Source organism: Microtus oregoni, unplaced genomic scaffold (genome assembly GCF_018167655.1).
Source record: "Microtus oregoni isolate MIOR12 unplaced genomic scaffold, Mior012 000021F_ref0000039, whole genome shotgun sequence".
NCBI classification, from domain to species: Eukaryota; Metazoa; Chordata; class Mammalia; order Rodentia; family Cricetidae; genus Microtus; species Microtus oregoni.
Window position 1 is genome coordinate 21,568,692 of NW_024543080.1, and position 15,319 is coordinate 21,584,010.

Consider the following 15,319-nt stretch of genomic DNA (forward strand, 5'->3'; position numbering starts at 1 on the left):
TGATTTTTCTCTGGGACTAAACAGCTGGGGGGCCGGGCAGGCCTGGCCCCCTCCACGTTACACATTTCCTCCAACAAGACGGGTTCTTGAGGTAGGCTACCTATGCCAACTTAAGAGCCTAAGGGTCTGGCCTGGTCTCGGCCATACAGATAGTTTATAGGTCATTTGGGCTGTTAGTCACCTCCAGTCCTGGCTGTGGGAGCTTGGGGGAGCCTCTGGCTATCAGGGTCATGTAGATTACTAGCTACCTCAGGCTTGGTGGTAAGAGCTTGATGTGGCCTGGTCCAACAGATAACACTAGGATGTTAATCATTTCCAATTCTGGATAGAAGAACAGTTTTTTTTTTTTTGTTTTGTTTTTTAATCTTTCCCATTGGAAAAGCAATCCTGTGCACTTAACATTCTTGGTTCCTTGGGAGATCTGTGGGCACGAAGACTTTCATGCTCTTCTCCCAACAGTTTTTGAGACAGGTCCCTTTGAACTTGGAGCTGGTGGGTTTGTCTAGACTGGCAGGAGAGAAAACTCTGGGGATCCTCTTGTCTCTGCCTCTTGCTGCCCTGTGCTTTGATTGTATAGACACTGTAACCAAGTTTGGTTACAGTTACACTCTGCTAGCTAGACTTTTCACATAGGCTCTGGGGATCTGAACTTAGGGCCTCATGCTTATGCGGCCGGCCTTTCCTGACTGGCCCATTTCCTATTCCTGGGAGCTTCACTGTAGTCCTGCATCAGTCTCTCGCCTGGATTCTTCAAGCAACACCCAAGGGAAGCATGTAGGTCTGCAGGGTCTGGGCGGGAAGAAGAAGGATGTGGTCTTAGCAACCAAGGAGGACACAGAATTAAAGCCATATATGTAGGATTTTATTCCCCATATCTTCCAAATGATAGAGAACTGTGTATGTGTGTGCATGCACACATGTGTTACTTTATATGTGAGTTAATTGCAATATATTCCTCCAAAGTGATTTTATAAAGTTAATTAATGAGAACAACGGAGCTTTCCAATGAATGTTTGAAATCAGGGATAATTGGCGACATGGATGCTCTTCGTAACCAGTTAATATCTGAGTTTTGTTTTGTTCACATAGGATTATGATAATTCAAATATGCACAGATGTATTATTTTCAACAGTAATTTTGGTCATTGTTCTGTTTTTAAACAGCTGCTTTGCAACATCTGGACTTCTGTTCAAAGAAGCAAGAACAGTGGGAAAGCCTTCGTTTCAGGCCTCTTCATAGAAGTGAGTTAACCTCGCCGGTAACCTCGGGTCTCCCGTGAGTTAAGACTTCATTTATAGCACATTGGAGGGTGTTGGCAGGTTACTGAGCCCAGATATACTGTAAAAATGAAATTCTAATGAAGAGATTTGCGTGACTCCTAGAGCAGGGTTTGATGGAACACGGTTTGAAAGCCATCAATCTGACATAAAAACGTCGAGGCTTAGCTTTTGTTCTTACCCGAGCTATCTTTCAGCCTTCGCTCTTCCCTCACAGGGCTCATTTTCCCCAGAGAGGTGGCACTGAACTCATTGTCACTCAGCTTCTCTGAGGGCCGAAAGGGACTGGAGCAGCAGCGTGTTCTCCCTGGGTCCCTGCATTCAGATCTCTTTGTCACCTGTTTCCTCTTGCTGCCACATGGCCACTGCATCACACAGGAGGTCTCCTGGTACCCCCATGTTAGGAGCCTTTTATCGGAATCCTAATCGCTCTTGTTTGCTTATTTTGTTCCACCTGCTTCCTTTCGCCAGCACACACTGTGTTCCTGAGCTGCTGTGCTTTAGAAATATTCTTTTTTTCTGTCTTGTCTTCCATCAAGACTTCCTCATTTAGTGCCGCAGGACCCGGAGTGTGCCTCGGTTGACTGTCTCCAGATGAACTGATAAACTAATCTTGCTGATCTATTGGCTGGTACTCTTTTGCAAATATATATTATTTCTAGCACATATTCATTGAGCAGTCATTTTGTGCTGGGTGGTAAGCTAAGCAATTGTGCTACTCAGACTGTCATTATGGCAAACACTTGAGAGAAGGGCTTACTTTGGCTGTGGTTTTATGTAAATCTGAGCCTATGCTGGCTGGCTCAGTTGTTCGACGGCCTCTGTAGAGGCAGAACATTATGGCAATGAGGGCGTGATGAAATAAAGTTGCTTGCCACATGGTAGTCACGAAACAAAGAGACAGAACAGGAAAGAGCCTGTGAAAAAAATGAACTTTTCAAAGACGCATTCCCAGTAACCCACTTCCTGTCTCGAAGCACAGCTTTCCACAGTTCCACCACCTACCAGTAATTTATCCAAAATATATCTATCAATGGTTTAAGCCATTGATTAAGAGGGGGTGGAGAAATGGCCCACTGGTTAAGAGCACTTGCTGCTCTTGTGAAGGACCTGGGTTCAGTTCCCAGCATCCGCATGGTGACTCACAACCATCTGTAAGTCCAGATCTAGAAATATGATGGCCTCTTCTGGCCTCTGTGGGCACCAAGTACACATGTGGTATACATACATACATATATACAAACATACATACATACAAACACACATATATATATACATACACACATGCCTACATACATATGGGCAAACACTCATACACACAAAATTTAAAAATAGATAAAAATAAAACTATTTTAAATCATTGGTAAGGCCAGAACCCTCCTGATGTAATCGTCTCTGGAACCCCCTCAGCCACAGAGATGTGGTTCACTCAGGTGCCCCTCACCACACTGAAGCTGGCAGTCATGATCAGCTGCCACAGCATTTAACACAAGTTAGCTCAATGGGCTCTGGCAGCAGTCTGGAGAGACAAGGTGGGGCCGGATTAGACATGAGGGAAGCTATGGAGCTGCAGGGGTATCTTGGCAGACGCGTCTCCCGATTAGATAGTTGCCTGGCAGACGTGTTTCCGGATGAGATAGGCCATTTGAGGCGAGGGAGCCAATGGCGTTGCTGCTGTATCACAGTTTCCAACAGCCAGAATGCCTCTTTGTGGTTAGAGATCCTTGAAGCTGAGGTTAGGGTCTCTCACTCACAAACCCAGGAACCAAGAGACATTTCGGGGGCCACTTAGGGATCTCCTTCCGGGCTTTTCTGTGGAACTGCCTTTGGCTCCCCTAGTCTCAGTCAGAGCAATTATTAGTCATTTTGTGTCCAAACACTTGATTTTTTTGTTTGTTTGCTTTTTCTGAGACACAGGATCTTGGACCAATGTGAAATACACAGCTCTCTCTCAAATGGAATAAGAGATAGTTTATTCTGGAGCCAAGTGTGAGTGACGCTGGCCTGGGAACACAGATCTAAGTTAAATTTATTTAACCTTAAACTTCGTGTTCTAAGCGGCAATGGTTTCATGAAGTTTTTATAGTAACAGAACAAAGGAAGTCATAAATCAAAATATTTTCGTATGTGTATGTTTGTGTGTGTGTGTGTGTGTGTGTGTGTGTGTGTGTAACTACAGGTAGGCAGGCTATAAGGCGGGGAAATCTCAGCTGTAGGCCTCAGATACTACCTCACGTATTCTTAGCTTTGGGGCTGCTGGAAGCTCAGGTCTGTTTGGGCATTCCAAAAGGGTTTACCTAACAGTTAGAAGGCTCTTTGGTCAAGCACAGAGTCGGTCAGGAAATGGCTACCTAGGTGCTAAGACAGCTCCAGATCATTAGACTCTGTGCATGTAATTTTAATCCTCTGCAATCAGTGAACTCCTAAGAAACAGATTAACCTTGGGCAATGTTTACTATGAGTATGGGCTTTTCCTGAGAACCTCAGTTAACAATGAAGTCCAGACTGACCTGGAATTCACTATACTGTCCAGGTTGATCTCAAATTCACAGTCCTTCTGTCTCAATCTCTTAAGTGTTGGGGTTGTTGGTCTATTATTTTGAGACAACGTCCCACTAGGCTAACTTCTGCCTCAGCCTCCCAAGCAGCATACTGCTCACAAACAAAACACTGAATTTCAAAAATACAGTTGAGTCGGGGAGGGGGGCGTGTGTACACCTTTAATTCCAGTACTCAAGAAGCAGATGGATCTTCTCTTAGTTTGAGGCCAGCCTGGTCTGCAGAACAAGTTCCAGGACAGCCAGGACTACACAGAGAAACCCTGTCTTGAAAAACTAAGATAAACAAATAAATAAGAGTTGACAATTAAGGAATATCATACCAAACCATCTTAAATATCTTTAAAATGTTTGTCATTTTATTGCCATTGAGTATAGTTTTGAAGCTCTTTCTGTCCCACTAAAATAAAATTCACGGCATATATTTCCAAAATATAGATGGGGCATAATTTACTTGCTTTTTTTCTTTCCTAAGCAACCTTATATCCATGTGTGAGAGTCCCATCAGCCCAGAAAATGTAACTGAAGAAGTTGGAGGGACTCACAGAATCTTTTGGACCAGGAGCTAGCACAGAAACCCAGCACCTTTGGGTTTTATTGTGCAAGGCTCATGTTTGTTGATACACACACCCGATCATGCAAGTATAGCAAACGGAGACATAATTTGGAGCTTGCTAGAAGACACAGTATCATTTGCTTAGTGTCTGTCCTCATCTGGTGTGTGGAATTCTTTCTTCTCAAGTTTCCTAAGCCTGAGACGCGCTTGAAAGTTGATCGTGTATTTTTCCACTGTTGCCTTTTCAACAGGCTCTAGAGTTTCTAGCGGGTCCAACTGTGAAACTTGTCTTCTTGATGACATGTCCCTCTTGATTTGTAGTTGTTTTGTAATCCGTGCCAAAGCCACACCACAGACACTGTAAATTAAACAAAATTTACTTTTGATTTTCTGTGTGCCTATTCCTGAGATAAAAGGTATCCATTTAAAAGCTGAAGGACAGGGCTCAGAAAGAAGACCCAGTAGCCTGCCAATTCAAAGCCCTCACTGAGAGATGACAGCTCACTTCACTTTAGGTTTAAGGTTCCTTACATAGTCTTTTGTTTGTTGGATAATCCTTATCCCATGCCAACCTAAGGGCAGGTTTGCTCTGAAACACTGAGAGAAGCCCAAGACATCATTATCAGACTCTAGAATTCAGATTATATGCAAGGCTGTACCTCAGTAAAGTGGAAAGCTTTCACCACTACTACCACCATCACCATCACAACAAACAACAAACACACCATGACCATCACTACAGTCACCACCAACACCAACACTGTCAACATCACCAACGCTATAAATACCGCTGACACTAATGACAACACCACCAACGCCAATGCCATCACCAAAAATCAACACCGGTGCCAGCACTACCAGCAATCACCAATACCACCACCAATATCAACATAACCAGTACCACTGATGCAGCAACAATGCTAATACTGTTACCATTTGCACTACCAGCAGCAGCAGCAGCAACAGCAACAAGAACACTGCCTCTCTCAACATCTCCTGGACCACAGATGCATGTATTTGGTTGGAGTTTTGGCATGCTCATTCATTGTAATTTATTGTAACAATAAAAACAGGTTATTATGGAGTTAATGATCACAATAATGATATGACATATAACACTAACACTGATGGTGATCTCAATAATTATTACGACACCCTTGGAAGCCAGTGGTATGTTAATAGATCAATTACAATAAACTAACCAATGCGATTTTGTTGACATGTATGAATAAAACATGGTCTTTCTTTCATTCCCGAGGACTCCTCTATCTTCAAGACATCTGTCAACAAGAGAAGCATCCCTCCATAGCTGCTACCACCTTTTGAGCCCAAGCCATCTTTTGCTCATTCAGGGTCTGACTTTCTTTTTGCTTCATCCAATATATCCCAGGAATAACAGCTTAAGGGATTTATTTTATCTTTCACTTTGAAAGATCATCAACAATATCAAAACGTTACGAGACTAGAGTACTATACATATTTACCCCTTGTGTAATAATTTTGTCATATCTTCTTATATTTACATGTGTGTAATTTGTTGTAACTGTTGGCCCATTGGAGAATATGTTGATGACGGCACAACACTTAACTCTTAAACACTTCAATTTGTGACTTCCTTAGCGGGCGTTTTCTTATGCCACCCCATAGCGCATTAATCAAATTCAAGAAATTGGACATTGATTCAAACTGTTATCTAATAAATAGTCCACATTCACATTTCATCAGTTGTCATTAAGAATAGCATGTATGACAATTTCTCTCCTAGGTGATGACCCTGGACATTTTGTTATGTGTCCTCGGCTTTCTTTTAATTGAGTCTGTAGTATTGGCTGGCTTCCTGGTACTTGCTATGTTGTCCAGGCTGGACTCGAACTCACAGAGATCTGTCTACCTCTGCTCCCAAGTGCTGGGATTAAAGGCGTACACCATCACACCCTCCAAAAGTTTTTATAGTTCTTATTCTGTGTTTAGTTTTTGGAAATAAATCAGTAAGTCTAGACCATTATTGGGTAAGTGGAGATAAACCAGTAGCCTCGATGGTTTTTAGTATATGTATTTATTTTATGATTTTAAACTTAAAGGTTTTTTTTCAATTATTTTGGGATGAAGTGGTTCTATTCTTTTGAATCACATCAGCCCCAGCCTAAATATATTCTAGTACAGAAAGCAAATGCCTTAGTGTGCAGTCACATTCCCTAACTGGTTCACAGTGGTGGCGCACACCTTTAATGTCAGTATTTGTCTTTGGGAGGCAAAGGCAGGCAGGTCTCTGTGAGTTTGAGGCCAGCCTAATCTACAGAACTAAGAGTCTTAGTGTGATGTCATACTTCCTAAGTGGTTCACAGTGGTAAAGGATGTACCAGGAAACTCACTTATGTTGAAGATAATTTGGATTTGATAAAGAAAGGCTATTGACTTACTTGTTTAATGAATCCATATTTGTTGAGTGCGTGGCATACGCTGCACAGGGCTGGGGAATCTGTGGATTGATGGCCTCATCTTACAGTCTTGTGTGGGAGAATAAATATAACCACAACCATTTATCAAGAACCTAATGCACACTGAACATGAGGCCGGGTGGTCTGTGCTTATCAATAAATCATTTTGATAGCTCCGCAAGTAAATCTTTACTATTCCTAGATTATTCCATGTTAAAGTTGATTTGTAAATATCTATCTTATGCCCATGTAGTTGAAAGATTCAAACAGCACCGAAACATTCCTGATGAAAGACAGGCATCTGTCATTCTTGGTGTGCAGTAGTCCAGAAGAACCACCTTCCTCTAGTCTGGTCATTTCCTGTGGTAATTGCCTCTGCATTCATAAATAATATAAATTACTTCAAAGCCAAAATGTTATTCCAAGTTTTTCAGTGCATTTCAGATAAAATAAAGCAGATCCAGAATAGCACGTGAAGCCAGTGGTTGACATGGTGATTGAACACGTAGAGTGTTCAATCACTACGTTGCCATCACTACGTGCCAGGAGACAGAATTCTGGCAGATCCTCTGGAAGTCCCTCCGTGTGTCCTGCCCTAGTCAAAAGCAACCACTCTCCTCATTTTCATAGCTAGCACTTTCTTGGGTCTTTGAAAATAAATCTATTACCTAGTGCACATGGTTGAACACCATGGTTCAATTATTTTTTTCTTATAATTGATTTTTTGTTACCTTTAATTTTTTTTTATGTAACCCATAGTCTGGATTTTCTTGGTTTGGTATTAGAAAGCATCTGTCTTAGTTAGTGTTCTATTGCTGTGTTGAAACACCATAACTAAGGCAACTTATAAAAGTAAGCCTTTAACTGGGAGCTTGCTTACAGTTTTAGAGGACTAATCCGTTGTCACTGTGGGAAGTAGACAGGCATGGTGTTAGAGCAATAGCTGAAAGCTTTCATCCTGATCCACAGGCAGAGGGGGGGGGAGAGGGAGGGAAGGAGGGAGAGAGGGAGGGAGAGAGAGGGAGGGAGGGAAGGAGAGAGAGGGAGGGAAGGAGAGGGAGGGAGGGAGGGAGAGAGAGGGAGGGAGGGAGTGAGGGAGGGAGGGAAGGAGAGAGAGAGAGAGAGAGAGAGAGAAGGAGAGAGAGGGAGAAACAGACCGGTAAAGGCTTTTGAAACCTCGAAGCCTACTCCTAGTATTGCACTTCTTCCAACAAGGCCACATCAACTCCAAGAAGGCCACACCCCCTAATGCTTCCCAAACAGTTCCACTGACTGAGGATCAAACACTGAAACATGTTAACCTGTGGGGGCCATTCTCACTCAAACCACCACAGCATCTTTCATGTGAGCTTTGTCCGCAATGCCTTGAATCCAGAGCTGGATGGACAGGCAAGTTGAGACACGGCTCTCAAGAGCATGTTCTCATCTCTTATTATTCTAGAGAAAGATGCATAAATGCATCAAACAATTTGGAGGTAGGAAGATGGAAGATGTGCATAGGTTTGGTGCCTGGTAGTGATAGGCAAGATTTTACCCCAATATCTTGACATTAGCAGGTGGGACACAATATCTCTGCTTTCTTACATAGTTTTAAGCCATGATAAAACATCTTTTAAAATAGCAGGCACTGGCCGGGCGGTGGTGGCGCATGCCTTTAATCCCAGCACTCAGGAGGCAGAGGTCAGGCAGATCTTGGGGAGTTCGAGGTCAGCCTGATCTACAAGAGCTAGCTCCGGGACAGGCACCAAAAGCTACAGAGAAACTCTGTCTCGAAAACCCAAAATAAATAAATAAATAGGCACTGGGAGTTGGCACTCTGGTATCTTGCCTACTCTGATCTCTTGTAGTTTAAGACCCAGCCTTTCCGAATAGTGACTTTGGACCAAACTGTGCGAGCTGTTGCTTCCCCAGTGTCCTCCTCTGGAACGTGGGATGAGACTGTCATGGGTTGTCATGAGAGGGAACGAGAAAATGCCTACAACACACTCCAAGCAGTGACCAGTAAGCATGAAGCAGATGCTTGCTATTTGATGCTATTATTTTCTCTGCTTTGGAAAACAGACAGAAACAATCAGCTTAAGTCTAATGTACACGCTTAGGATTTTCAGCTTACTTGTTTTGTTCCTGGTAAGTTTCCAGCTCTCATTCATGTGACAGGGATAAAATTAATTCATCCACAGCTGCTCTTTAATCTCTGGCTATTTTCTGGCTCTTTGGCAAATAAATTATTAGCCTTTAAACTAAATAATTAGTACTAGCTTGAAAGAACTTGTTTACATCTCCAAGGCCATGAACTGGGGAACAAATCCTTTGTTTCCTGTGTTTATTCATAAACTTCAGGGTAACTACTGAACTTCTGCTTTCCTCTAGGGCATCTTGGGAAGACAGAAAATAAACCACTACAGCAAATTAATGTTTGGCAGCAAAGAGGAAACGGATGTTCTTCTATGCATCCTTAAAACTTGTAAACTCTCTGTCTCTCTCGCTCCCTTTCTCTCTTTCCTGCAAGTGTAATTATACTTTCTATAAATAGGCAATTATATAGCTTCCAGAATATTATGTTCAAGTCCTGACTCCTGATACCTGTGAACGTGAAGCTGTTGCAAAGAGGTAGACACAATTAGGTAGAGGATCTCAAGCGAGCCCACTCTGAACTTATGGGAAGTCCTAAACCAAAAAGCTAGTCTCCTTAGAAACAAAAAATAATCAACGCAGAGCACATGGGAAAGCCACTGTTAGCTGGAGGGTAGAATGATATGCCAGGAGCCAAGAACTTGGGAAAAGTCAGAAGTGAGGCCAGGTGAGGGGAGAAACAGTGATTGGATTCCCTGAGTCTTTAGAAGGAGCAGTCCTCTGCCAGAACAAAGAAGCTAAGTGTTTGTTGTTTCAAGCTTTGGAATTTATGGTGATTTAGTATGGCCACCCGAGGATACAGATTGACCTCTCATTGTAATAAAAGGTCTATCTGAAACTGAGGAAAGCAGAGGCTGTGTTAGACAGTTTATATCTCTTGGTAAAATCAGCACCCATTCTCTTTTACAAAGTATACCTTTAGTGAAATTGAAATTAAACTTCAATTTTTTTTAGAAATAAAAAATAAAATACTTTTAAAAATAAAAAATCCATCTTCAAAAGAAAAACTTTAAATTCGGAATGTTTCAGCATTGGCATCATGTTTGTGTGTGTATCTGTTAGGTATGTGCACTGCAGGGAGATTGAATCCAGGACCTTATATTAGACCGCTGAACCCTCGCCCCCCCCCCCCAATAAGATTATGCGTATACCAAGTTGTGCTTTTTATTGAAAGGGATGCACTTTCTGGCCACAAGGCTTGCGATATTTAGGGTTTAGAAACTGACCGTGACGTTCCTGAGACCCACAGTGGGACAGAATGTGCAGTGAAGAGGTGGGGAAAAGGTGGAGGTGGGATGTGGCAGGCAGAATGCTGGGCAGAGATAAAAGTGGCAGCAACCACACAGTGCTGTGGCCTGCCCTGCCCTACCCTGCCCTGCCCTTTGCTGTTGGTTGTTCTGGACAGTAAACCAACAGCATCATCAGAAGGAGGAGGCTTTGCAAAAGGCCTGGCCCATGAAAGGCAGGTCCGTACCCTCCTTCCAGCTGATCTCCATCCCACTCATTCACTGGCTTGCTCATTCACGTCCTCTCAAGCGTGATGTCCATACCAGGAATGCAATCCTTGAGAAAGTCTTGTCTAAGCCTCATGTACAGGAACCCATGAGAATGTAATAGGGCTGAGAAGAGGGCCCCAGGCAAGAGGCCTTTGGTCTGACACAGATGGTTAGAAAATGCTGTTTGTGCATGGTGATAGATATGGATCTATTTTCATTCTTCTACAGATTGACATTCAGTTTTGCCAGCACAATTTGTTGAAAATGCTCTCTTTTTTCCATTGTATATTTTTAGCTCCTTTATCGAAAATCAGGTGTTCATAGGTTTGTGGGTTAAAGTCAAGGTCTTCTATTCGATTCCATTGGTCGACTTCTCTGTTTTTATGCCAATACCAAGCTGTTTTCAATACTGTAGCTCTGTAATAGAGTTTGAAGTCAGGGATGGTAATTCCTCCAGACAATCCTTTATTGTATAAGATTGTTTTGGCTATCCTGGGTTTTTGTTTTTACATATAAAGTTGATTATTGTCTTCTCCAGATCTGTGAAGAATTTTGATGGAATTTTGATGGGGATTGCATTGAATCTATAGATTGCTTTTGGTAGAATTGCTGGAAATAATAAAACTGAGGGAGGAAATCAACAAAATAGAAACACAGAAAATAGTCCAAAGAATCAATGAAACAAAAAGTTGGTTCTTGGAGAAAATCAACAAGATCGACAAACCCCTATCTAAACTAATTAAACGACAGAGAGAGAACACGCAAATAAATAAGATCAGAAATGAAAAGGGGGACATAACCACAGACACAGAGGAAATTCAGAGAATCATTAAATCTTACTACAAAAGCCTGTATGCCCCAAAACTGGAAAATACAAAAGAAATGGACATTTTTTTAAAATAAGTACCATATACCAAAGCTAAACCAAGACCAGGTGAATGATCTAAATAGACCTGTTAGTCGCGAAGAATTAGAAACGGTTATCAAAAATCTCCCTTCGAAAAAAAGCCCAGGACCAGATGGTTTCAATGCAGAATTCTACCAGAACTTCCAAGAAGAGCTAATACCTATACTCCTTAATGTATTTCACAATATAGAAACAGAAGAGTCATTGCCAAATTCCTTTTATGAAGCTACAGTTACCCTGATACCAAAACCACACAAAGACCCAACCAAGAAAGAGAATTACAGGCCTATCTCACTCATGAATATCGACGCAAAAATTCTCAATAAAATACTGGCAAACCGAATCCAAGAACACATTAGAAATATTATCCATTATGATCAAGTAGGCTTCATCCCAGAGATGCAGGGCTGGTTCAACATATGCAAATCTATCAACGTAATCCACCATATAAATAAACTGAAAGAAAAAAACCATATGATCATTTCATTAGATGCTGAAAAAGCATTCGACAAAATTCAACATCCCTTTATGATAAAGGTCTTGGAGAGATTAGGGATACAACGGTCGTACCTAAATAAAATAAAAGCTATTTACAGCAAGCCGACAGCTAACATTAAATTAAACGGAGAAAAACTCAAAGCCATCCCACTAAAATCAGGAACACGACAAGGATGTCCACTCTCTCCATACCTCTTCAATATAGTGCTTGAAGTTCTAGCAATAGCAATAAGACAACATAAGGGGATCAAGGGGATTCGTATTGGAAAGGAAGAAGTTAAGCTCTCGTTATTTGCAGATGATATGATAGTATACATAAGCGACCCCAAAAACTCTACCAAAGAACTCCTACAGCTGATAAACACCTTTGGTAATGTGGCAGGAAACAAGATCAACTCCAAAAAATCAGTTGCCTTCCTATACACTAAGGATAAGGAAGCAGAGAGGGAAATCAGAGAAAACTCAAGTCCAAATGGATTAAAGACCTCAATATCAGGCCAAACACACTGAACCTGATAGAAGAGAAAGTGGGAAGTACTCTACAACACATGGGCACAGGAGACCACTTCCTACGTATAACCCCAGCAGCACAGACATTAAGGGCCTCATTGAATAAATGGGACTTCCTGAGACTGAGAAGCTTCTGTAAAGCAAAGGACACTGTCACTAAGACAAAAAGGCAACCCACTTACTGGGAGAAGATCTTCACCAACCCCGCAACTGACAAAGGTCTGATCTCCAAAATATATAAAGAACTCAAGAAACTAGACTGTAAAAGGCTAATCAACCCAATTATAAAATGGGGCACTGAGCTGAACAGAGAATTCTTAACAGAAGAAGTTCAAATGGCCAAAAGACACTTAAGGTCATGCTCAACTTCCTTAGCGATCAGGGAAATGCAAATCAAGACAACTTTAAGATACCATCTTACTCCTGTCAGAATGGCTAAAATAAAAAACACCAATGATAGCCTTTGCTGGAGAGGTTGTGGAGAAAGGGATACACTCATCCATTGCTGGTAAGAATGCAAATTTGTGCAACCACTCTGGAAAGCAGTGTGGTGGTTTCTCAGGAAATTCGGGATCAACCTACCCCTGGACCCAGCAATACCACTCTTGGGAATATACCCAAGAGAGGCCCTATCATACAACAAAAGTATATGCTCAACTATGTTCATAGCAGCATTGTTTGTAATAGCCAGAACCTGGAAACAACCTAGATGCCCTTCAATGGAAGAATGGATGAAGAAAGTATGGAATATATACTCAGCAGTAAAAAACAAGGACTTCTTGAATTTTGCATACAAATGGATGGAAATAGAAAACACTATCCTGAGTGAGGTAAGCCAGACCCAAAAAGAGGAACATGGGATATACTCACTCATATTTGGTTTCTAGCCATAAATAAAGGACATTGAGCTTATAATTCGCTATCCTAGAGAAGCTAAATAAGAAGGTGAATCCAAAGACAAACATATAGGCATCCTCCTGAATATTAACCTTCATCAGGCAATGAAAGGAGACAGAGACAGAGACCCACATTGGAGCGCCGGACAGAAATCTCAAGGTCCAAATCAGGAGCAGAAGGAGAGAGAGCATGAACAAGGAACTCAGGACCGCGAGGGGTGCACCCACACACTGAGGCAATGGGGATGTTCTATCGGGAACCCACTAAGGCCAGCTGGCCTGGGTCTGAAAAAGCATGGGATAAAACTGTACTTGCTGAACATAGCGGACAATGAGGACTACTGAGAACTCAAGAACAATGGCAATGGGTTTTTGATCCTACTGCACGTACTGGTTTTGGGGGAGCCTAGGCAGTTTGGATGCTCACCTTACTAGACCTGGATGGAGGTGGGTGGTCCTTGGACTTCCCACAGGTCAGGGAACCCTGATTGCTCTTCGAGCTGATGAGGGAGGGGGACTTGATCGGGGGAGGAGGAGGGAAATGGGAGGCAGTGGCGGGGAGGAGGCAGAAATCTTTAATAAATAAATAAATTAAAAAAAAAAGAAAATGCTGTTTGGCCTTAACATATCTCTTTTATTCTCATTATTGAGTATAACAGTGGTTTTCAACCTATGGGTTGTGACCCTAAAACGACCCTTTCATAGGGGTCACATATCAGATATCCTACATAACAGATATTCACATTACAATTCACAACAGTAGCAAGATTACAGTTATGAAGTAGCAACCAAAATAATGTTATGGCTGGGGGGGTGGGGATCACTGCAGCCTGAGGAACTATATTAAAGGGTCGCAGCGTCAGGAAGGCTGAGAACCACTGTTGTAGAAAAGTCTAAGTTTTAGCTCTTCGAGAATTTTGTATGACATATTTTGATCATAGCCACCTTTTCTCCAAAATCCTTCTCGTCTTCACCCCCCTTACCTCCACACCCAGCCTCGTGCTCTCCCCCTCCCCCATCCCGTGTACGGGCAAATCAAGGCCAGTTTCTCCTGTTCAAATATTCTCAGCTGTGTGGCCTTCCGCTGCAATGTAGTCAGATTCTACTCTTAGAGAAAATTCACTTTCCCTTACCCCGAAGAATTTTACCTGGTCTCCTCAGAGAGTTCCAGACCTCCAGGGCTACACAGAGAGACCATCTTAAAAACAAACAAAAATCTTACTGTAATTCCCAAGGAGGCTCTGCGCAGAGTGGCCCTTAGCTAATAGACTAATGGCCCTGGAGGGAGGTTGCCGATCAATAACTGGAGGATGGCTGCAGGATCTCTAGGAGTTCCCTGACAGATGAGCCTCAGATACCCATGGGGTAACCTGCTCTCTAGTGCACCTCCCTCCCTTTTTCCTCTCGCTTCCTAGGATGGCCTCTAAAGTGAATACTTGCCTTGCAGTCTTTTTCCCACAGGCTCCTGAGAGGCTCCGTCCCACAAAAGGCAGTGATGTTTTATTCTCCATCACACTTGAGTAGGACCCAGCTGATTCATAGCCCTACAACCCACTCTTCCAGATCACATAACCGAGGACTTTGTTTGCTGGACTTTATTTTACTGCCCCTGCCTCCCAAGTGCTAGGATTAAAGGCATAAACCACCAGGCCCAGCCCTGTCTGCTGAACTGTAGAAACGGGAAATACTGTCTTCCATGTCTTCCTTGAGAAGCACACGGAGGGTGAGGATAGCACAAGAGAACGTCTTCATAAATGACGGAGTCCGCGGAAACGCGGTGTGGTGTTTTTCTAACTATCAGTTCCCCATGGTGTTGGAAGGTTTGTTGTGTTAGAGTCCCCAGCTCAAAAACTGCCTTGTAGGGGATTCTGTTGTCACTGAATAGAGCTTGGATCCTAACATCTGTCGTCTGTGGCACAGGCAGTTTCCTTGTCCACTTCCCTAGACCTGTCATAGTGTCCGGGTTGGCTTAAGACCCAGTCCTTGGGCTTCCCACAGGTCAGGGAACCCTGATTGCTCTTCGAGCAGATGAGGGAGGGGGACTTGATC